A 9,412-nucleotide genomic window follows, 5' to 3' on the forward strand; every position below is an offset into this window, starting at 1 on the left:
GCTTCCAAGCGCGACAAGACACAAGAGAACACGCTGTATGCCAATGTCCTGTGTGTGTGTGTGTGTGTGTGTGTCAGTGTCCTGTCTGTGTGTGTGTGTGTGTGTGTGTGTGTGTGTGTGTGTGTGTGTGTGTGTGTGTGTGTGTGTGTGTGCAGGCCCGTCGCGACAAGGCAGGCAAACCAAGCAATTGCTTGGGGCCTCGAGCTGGCCTGGGGCACCAAGACAGCGACAGGTTAAGAATAAAATGAAACGACAAACTGTGTGAGCGCCCCATTGATAGTCAATGCAGTAAAGTGCAATGACACTGTTATCGGGATCCCCCTTAAGGGGCCCCTCTCAGAAGTCGCTGACAGCAGCCAGCCAACAACGCGATCTCTGCTGCGGCAAAATACAAAATCTTCGGATTTGAAGCGGAATTTTATGCTTCAGGAAGCCAGAAAAGAAAAAAGAGAAAGGAAGAGGAGGATAAGAAAAAACAAGATAGTGGTATGTGATAAATTACACTGGATAAAATAGCTCTACTTGTCTTGTACAAAAAAAGTGTAAGTTTGCAGCAGGTAGGCTAGCAAAAATATGTTTATGTTAGCTATCGTTACCTGCCTGACGGCAAATGCTGCTTGTAACGAACAGTTAGTGCAACTTTTTTTTCGAACAGACGGAATGACATGAGATTGCTATAGCTTTGTAATATGTTTTGATGAAAGTGGCATAGCATGCTATACTAACTATTACCCAGATAGCAAAAAATATCGGCACGGCTTCTTTTTGCCGCCGGCCCTAAGCTGTCGGCTATAGGTGCGTCCCGCTGGCGGTGATGAAACGTTTGCCGCCGAATACGTCACTCCCATTTCTTGCGAGATGCCGCGGCCGACTAGCCGGCGGGCCGCCGGCTTCATTTTCTCTGGCGGTTGCCTCTGCCTAATGGACCGCGGCCGGCTGGCGGCAAGCCGCTGTGAAATACAAGGATTTCTACTCTCAAATTCGACCAGCCACGTTGGCTATGTTTGGCTTGTTGGGAAATAGAGTGGAACTGACAGCATTTTAACTAGCCTAGTTCTCACATTTGAAACGATTATAAAATCATAATAGCCTATATGTGAATTATATCAAATATTAGTTTTTTTTGCTCCAAAGCCATTAGGGTTTATAACAGATTCTTGATTCCATGATAAGGTTAGGTTTAGGAAATTACATTTAAATTTTCACTTGATTATTTGCATGTCGAGTGTGTTTAAACAGTGTTGGTCAATTTGACCCATAATGGATGTAATACTTTTTTTTTTTTTTTTGCATAATAGGAGGGTTAAGAAAGTTTGAAAGTTCATTTTAGGATAACACTTATTTTTGTATTGCCCTTTTTTCTATTTCTTTTTGGACTGACTTTAAAATAGACATGACAAAAAATTAGAACTAACTTCATGACATTTTACTTTGTTTTCAAAACCCATATTTTTCTGAAAAACAAAAATATATTATTAATTATTTAGGAAAAATTCTACATTCATAAGACAAGAATAACTCAAAAGAAGCCCTCTAATATTACCTCTTATAAAGCTGATTTTTACAATATTTGAAACCCTCTCAAACATGAGGTCGCAAAACAAAAAGCTTACAAAAACAGAAACCTGAAAGCTTTTCAATTTCATGTGACTGCCTTAATATTATAAAGTATTTTCTATCTCAGAATTCTTATTTTTATTATTTATTTTATATACAGTGTTACATTTGTTGTTATTCTTTGTTCTACATATTCGGAACTGTACCACAATGCTTTATTATTTTTATTTTTCTCTCATTGTACTTTTTGTATTGTACTTGTCTATACATGTACTAATTTAAATAAAAAAAAACAAACAAAAAAAACAGAGAAGTACCTCCACCGGCCGAGAGGGGCAGTATACCTAAAAAAGGCGGAAGACAAACCGGTAAAACATACAGATTTACCAACAGCGGCCGCTCATCACATGGTTTTAGTATTTGAAGAGAGGAGATCAGAAAATATCCTCGACTACGAGCGTTTAAGTAAGTACATGTTTCCTTTTTGTGTCACACAATATTATGTTCATTTTTGATGTATATACCGGTAGGTTGTTTTAATTAGTTTGTTCAGACACGCACGCTGATATAGTGCACAATGCACAGTGTTAGCTAACACGTGCTGTTTCGCCTTTTTTACACACTGAGTTCAAGCATGTTCTACATGTTAAAATGTATCTAGCTACTGTAGGTAAGTTAGCCAAAGCTTTACATCTAGAAAGACTTAAGTTTAACTTTTGGTGTTTTCTAACAAAACAGAATGATGTATATAGGTTATTTAAATTATTTTGTTAGTCCGAACAAGCATGCTGCTAGGTCAGTTTTAGCAAGTGTTAGCTAACATGTGCTGTGTTGCTACTGTTCTTCTAGCATTTAAGGTCATTTATGAGTTATTTCTCTGAACTGCTGTACTTATTATGTTTGAGGACAATGCAGTTTACTTGAATCACTACACTGAATGAATACATTTTACTGTTCCACATTTGGCTGACCAGTTTTTCCCCCCACAGCATAGCTACTGTATATTCTGTATTTAACGTTAACAATGCGGTTTTGTTCACATTTTCTTGCAGATACCTTGACCAGAGCACAATCGGTTATCTTCATCCAAGAGACCTACTATTGGACAATCGTTTCGGCTTTCAAGGTAAATAAATTGTTAGTCACAATGTCTAGTTACTGGGCTATAAGGAGAAGAATATTGAAAGGAGTTGAGATGGACAAACAGGAAATTGCAGATGTTGGAAACTTTAACAGTATGGAAAATTGTGCCTGTAATTGTTGTTTTATTTATATATATATATATATAAATATAATTAAAATAAAATATTTTTTATGTAGATTTCCAGAATGAGAACCAAGCCCTGAGGGAAAGCAATGCACGAGCAGGTGAGAACATGCACTCTTTCTTAAATTTTACTTTTTTGACTGTGATGTAGGTCCAAAATTACCAAATGCCTTTCATTTTGTAGCTTCGGATGACAGCGGCTCACTTCATGAGCAGGTGAAGCAAGTTGGGACAATGTTGACGCCGTTTGCTCGTACTGGGCAATCAGGTACAACTTGCAAACAACACCTGTGGTTGTTGGTTTAATTCCCACTGGGGCCACCTGTACATGTAGTAGACCTAGTTGTAAATGTCATAGTTTAGTAGTTGAGGGACCAGGACTGACTGCTTTATTCTTTTATTCTGTGAACCCCTGTAGGTGCAGATCAGACCCTAATGCTGCGACGTCTTGGAGAGTTTGGCGATGTTGTGCGTAGCATGGACAACAAAATGGACACTATGCTGCAACATTTCAGTGCCAATGTGTCTTTTGGAGAGTTCTCCCTGCCAGGGGGTCTGTTACTCCCCCTAGACAACCCATTTGGCGTTGCTTGACAACAGTTTGAGGCAGGATAAAGAGCTCCAGTAAGTGTGCTGATTTTGTTTATAATGCTGTAGGGTAATCTAAAAAGTAAAATTTAAGATTGTACACTGCATATTCTACAGTCTGAATCACAGCCTGTCACATTTTTATATTTATGTATGAGAAGCTTCAGAGATATGTAATTTGTAACACTTTTTTGTATTTTCAGCTTCGGTTTTTGGCAATCAAATGTGGGAGGGACCTAAAGACAACCGTGTGGCGAATGCTTTAGAGTATCTTCTCTAATCACCTTTCCATTAATACAACCTGGACGGGTGTAGGGGATAAAGCATGTTTTAGAGACATGTTCCTGAAGACCATTGTTCAAAGTAATATATATAAATATATAAATTTGTTATATATTTAAGTAGATGTGTGTGGCCTTATGACATTCACATGGAATGACAGATCTGTATTTTCTACAGGAGCCATCCGGAAGAACCCGGCAACCCAGGATGCCACTGATGAGGCGGTCCAGGTTAGCGCTATGCGTTACCTGAAAGGAGCATCTGATCGTGAAGGTGGAAAAAGACGCCGCACAGCTGAGAGGGACCCACAGCCGACCTCTTACACCTAGGCTGACTACTGACACCTGGAACCCTTTCTTTATCCTGCAGTCAGTAACATCAAGACCCCTAAAGAAGCCAGAAGTTTCAGGCTACACTCACCCAATCCACACTGTTCACTGTGGAAATTACTTTTTTTTTATTCCCTGTGACCCTGCCTTGAAGGCAGCTCCTTGGATAGATATGGGATGGCGAGGTTGTTTGTCCTTTATATAGGCGCACAAGAAATCACTGAAGATAAGCCAATTTGCGCTGCCTCATTCTGGAGGTCGGGGAAAACCGGAGAACCCATAGTCAGGCTTGTTATAATGTTCTGTTCTACTACTGTTCTATTGTTCTCCAGAGCTTTACTCTAAATTATTACCATTTATGCTATTGTTAGAAATGGCTTGTTAAATGTGATGTTATACCTCGATTTATTTGGTATCCTGCACATTCTTTGGTACCAAATATCCTCATTATTTGATATAATATTTAATGGTAATTCTTTTCATCCCAGAGCTGACCTATTTGTTATTAACAAATATTGTTATAATTTGCTTGTAAGGCTGTTTTTTTTTTTTTTTTTAAACCAAAATTTAATTGGAAACATGCAGGTTCTTTAGTAAAAATGTTTTTTGTTATTTATAGGCCTATTTAAGCTTATTTATTGTCTGTTATATTTAATTTATATTATCTTGTATCATTGACAGTTAATGTACTTTGAAATGTGGAATAAAAATGCCAAATGGGAATTTATCTGGTTTGTTCAATTATTATCCATCATAAACTGCATGTTACAAATATATGAATAATAAATAAATATATATATTATTTATTACACAATAAGCGGAGGCAGATCGTTCGAAAAAAGCGTTTGCCTCCGCCGGGCCGCCTTCTGGTATAAAGGCGGCGGAACGGCGGTTTGCCTGCGGGCCGGCGGCGGTACGAAGGCGGTAGGAAGCCGGCTGCCGCTTTTAAAAAGCGGCTGCCGCCGGCGGTGCGCCGTCAAACGTGTTTGCGATTACGCAATTCTGACGCTTCTACAGCCGCCGGATCACCGCCGGTGGTCCGCCGACTCATTGCTATCTGGGTATTTATGCTATGCATAAATAACCTGGAATAGTTAATATAGCATGCTATATTAACAATTATTATAAACATTATTTAACCAGAAAGAGGCAGAGGAACATGATTTTTTTCATAGCTTATCTTAATGTGCTAGTGTCGGGATATATACGGTAGTGACAGTTTATGCAAATATGACATTATTTTTATGAGTTACCAATAGATCTTGAACAATTACTTTATTCTGTGGCAATTTTTACACTATTACATTTTGAAGTACAGTATCAGGACAACCCACATGTTTGACTGGTACTGTTTACATGTTTTACTGGTACTGCCCACGTTTTACTGGTACTGTTTATTAAACTATTTAACAAGGTATTATAGTCATCGGTTGCAACTTTACAATAACCATCCAGATAATGTTTATAGACAGTTTACAAAACAACTAGTAACCCTAAAGTATTCCCAAAGTGTTAGGAATATCTGGTCCGTCTATCTATGTAAATGTAATGTTTATAGATGTTTAAAAAATGGTTACTTAAAGGTTTAAAAAAAAAATGTAATGATACAGTGGTGTTTTTTGCAAATGTTTTCAAATTTTATGCACAGTATTTGCAACAACAGTATTTGCACTGTAAACCTTTTTATTAATATATAGTGTGGGTGAACTTAAACTGTATGGCTATGCTGCGGTGTGTGTGTGTGTGTGTGTGTGTGTGTGTGTGTGTGTGTGTCTGTCAGTGTCCTATCTGTGTGGATGCGTCTCATGTCAGCTAATCAAGGGACACTGACACACACACACACACACACACACACACACACACTCGACGCATAGATAGACTCGCGTCAGTTTCCTGCTCACATCGAGTTCTCTTTTGCTCTTGAACAAACAATAACACAGAGGATTTTGAGTATTCTCATATTAGAGTCTTAAATTAGTTAAATAACGTCTTAAATGAACTTTAAAGAGTTGTGAGGAAATGAGATGCGCGGGACCGCGCGTGAGATCCGCGGTTGTTCTTAAAGTGACAGGAGCACTGATGATGCCTGTCATTAATGTTCATCAAAGAACAACGGGAATAGAGAAAATTGTAGCTTTAATGATGATTCATCTATATTTCATTTATTATTTATGCAGTTAAGGAAGGTTTGATAACTATTACATTTCTGTATAACAGGGAAGGCCATGGGTAAATATAACATTTATTATTTTGGGATATAATCATAGTATATATAACATAATATATATATAACATATATAGGTGGAGGGGTGTTTATTACAACATAATCATGGTTTATGAAGACATTTCATGTGTCCCCGTAAATCAAAATAGCTTTAACAGCATATTAAACAATTTTTTAATAAAAATGTAAAAATGCAGAATGTTTTCTGTGATGGTAGGTTTAGGGGTAGTGTGTGTGTGTGTGTGTGTGTGTGTGTGTGTGTGTGTGTGTGTGTGTGTGTGTGTGTGTGTGTGTGTGTGTGTGTGTGTGTGTGTGTGTGTGTGTGTGTGTGTGTGTGTGTGTGTATGTGTGTGTGTGTGTGTGTGCGATATGTAGGCTTAGGGGTAGTGTAGGGGGATAGAATGTACAGTTTGTACAGTATACAAACCATTAAGTCTATGGAATGCCATCTGCCTGTCTTTCCCCTTCCCCCTCTCTATCTGTGTGTGTGTGTGTGTGTGTGTGTGGGGGGGGTCTCTCTCTCACCCTGTGAGTTTGTGTGTGTGCCTTTCTCTCAGTCCTTACCCTCCCCCTCACTCTCACTCTATCATTGTGTTTGTGTGTGTGTGTGTGTGTGTGTGTGTGTGTGTGTGTGACTTTCTCTCTTGATCATAATTTAACCCTTTCATATAGGCTATCACAAATAACTATCACTTGAAATAAAAACGTCATGTGATGTGTTTGCCAAGATCACGTATGATGCACATGTCTTTAAATTAATTATTTACTGATATAATATAAATGTATTAAAACATAAATTTCACATGATTTTATAAAAGTGGCTATTTATAATAAACTTCCATAAAATGTAGACACGCATCTTACTCTTACCTGACACTGATATTAAAATCATCTTTGCAGTTTCTGTGATTTGGCTCCATTTATACATTTTTTATTAAAAGAAATTTATTGGACCACCCATATTGAAATGAAAGCATGTTTTATGGTGCATAAGATTGGTGCACAAACGGTAGCTAAGGTAGCTCAAAAACACATGAAGAGAAGTGTTAGAATAAAACAACATCAGCATTCGAATGGTATTCTGAACTCATTCCAATTTGACCTTTGACATAATCTGACATGAAATTCATATAAATTTAATTGATCTCATAGATGTGGCTGTTGTGGTTTGTGGTCATAGCAGCACCAACTGCTGCAGTTAATGTGGTGAATTCAGATGACTTTGACATAGTCCTTTTATGTTTTCCCATTTTAAATGCATATTGCCTGCCGTGCACAGTTAAACTGATGCCACCGGGGTGGCGGTGCCACCGGCTTGGGCCCGTCATCGCTGCTCGCAGCTTTAATTATTATTATTATTTTATCGACTTCTCGGGCACTTTTGGGGCCCTTACCATGCTCAAAAACTCTTGAAACTTTGCACACACATCGGAATGCGCGGCCATCAGAGCCGGGCTGAAGCTGGTACCCGGGCGTGGCAGGGGGGCTCGACAGCGCCCCCTAAAGTGGTGTCTGAAAACTTGGTCTATATATCAAACACACTTGCACGTACATGTATGAAACTCGGTACACATATAGACCTCATCGGGCCAAACAACTTTCGTGCTCTAAGTTACGTGTCAGCCCAACAGGAAGTGAGCTAATATGGGTTGTTCTGAAAACACATGCTCTGGAATTTAATATACTCCTCCGAGGCCATTGTTTCAATCAGTGCCAAACTCGGTCAGCATGAAGTCAAGACACAGAGAATGCTAAATTGCGAACGGATTTTTGATATCTTATACGGTTTGGCCGTGGCGAAGCAACGAATTTATGGCGAGAAAAGGTAAACAGGAAGTGTGTAATAACTTGTGCAAACATTGACTGATTTGGATGAAACTTCAGCTGTGTGTTCGTTGTAAGAGGCCGATCACATGGATATGACTTTTGTGAGTCAAAGTTATAGCGCCACCAACTGGCAGCAGGAAGTGTGTCACTTTCAAAAATGCTTTGAATCACCATCTTATTTTCACCAGATTTATTTCAAACTTCATCAGTATAATGTGAAAACATGACAGATAGAGACGTATGAAATGGATTCCTGAAATTTCAAATACTGTTGCCATGGCAACGTGTCAAAGTTTAATAATCTTTTGGCTGTTCTGAGGCTCTTAGCATGCTTGAAATTTCTTGAAACTGCTTGAAACTCAACACACACATCAGAGATGTCAGTCAGTACACATGGGCAAAGCCTCAGAAACGGGCGGGGATGAGGGGCTCTCTAGCGCCACCTTTTGACAAAAGTGAAGGGCTTCGTTTCATCTACAATCACCAAACTCAGTATATATATATTGACCTCATCGAGCCGGACAACTTTCTAATTTACAGTCATTAGCTCCGACCAACAGGAAGTCAGATATTTTGGTTTGAAGGTAAATTTTTGGTTAAATCGGGGTCTGAGTTTTTACGTTCTCCTCGTAGGCGTTTTATTCAATCTCCACCAAACTCGGTCAACATGAAACAAAGATACTGAAGATGCTAAAATGTGAACGGATATTGGATATCTCAAACGGTGTTTCCATGGCAAGGGATTAAATAAGGACAAAAAAGGGGAACAGAAATTCTCTGTGTCTGCTGCTCTCCCCTCAATGAACACAAGATGGCAGCATTGTATTAGTTTTGAAGCAGGATAAAAAAAAAACTTGTTTCTCTCTCTCTCTCTCTCTCTCTCTCTCTCTCTTGTTTGTGATTTATGAGGACACAAATTTGTATAATGACATGGGTATTACACTGGTATTACAACGTGTATGTGTGTGTGTTTAAAAACATACTAAAACAATGTTTTATTAAAATGTAACCAAATAGCTTTAAAATAATCATACTATTTTTCAGATCAATATATTTATTTTATTTAATATATTTCTTCTGAATATTTATTCTCTGTCTGCCCTCCCCTCACTAAAAGGTAGCAGTGTTGTTCTGAGGCTCTTAGCATGCTTGAAATTGCTTGAAACTGCTTGAAACTCAACACACACATCAGAGATGTCAGTCAGTACACACATGGACAAAGCCTCAGAAACGGGCGGGGATGAGGGGCTCTATAGCGCCACCTTTTGACAAAAGTGGGGGGGTTAGTTTTATCTTGAGTCACCAAACTCGGTACATATATTGTTCTCTTCGAGCCGG

At 38.7% G+C, this 9,412-nt stretch overlaps 1 long non-coding RNA gene across 1 annotated transcript; it reads left to right on the forward strand.

Moving 5' to 3' along the window:
- The first annotated feature begins 2,455 nt into the window (after nucleotides 1-2,455).
- Nucleotides 2,456-4,749, forward strand: LOC307131279. The gene is made up of 6 exons (XR_013817145.1): nucleotides 2,456-2,683; nucleotides 2,878-2,925; nucleotides 3,009-3,092; nucleotides 3,243-3,448; nucleotides 3,616-3,775; nucleotides 3,872-4,749. It is a non-coding gene; the product is annotated as an uncharacterized lncRNA (long non-coding RNA).
- The last annotated feature ends 4,663 nt before the right edge of the window (nucleotides 4,750-9,412 follow it).

The sequence above is a fragment of the Gobio gobio genome (assembly GCF_949357685.1).
Source record: "Gobio gobio genome assembly, chromosome: 9".
NCBI classification, from domain to species: domain Eukaryota; kingdom Metazoa; phylum Chordata; class Actinopteri; order Cypriniformes; family Gobionidae; genus Gobio; species Gobio gobio.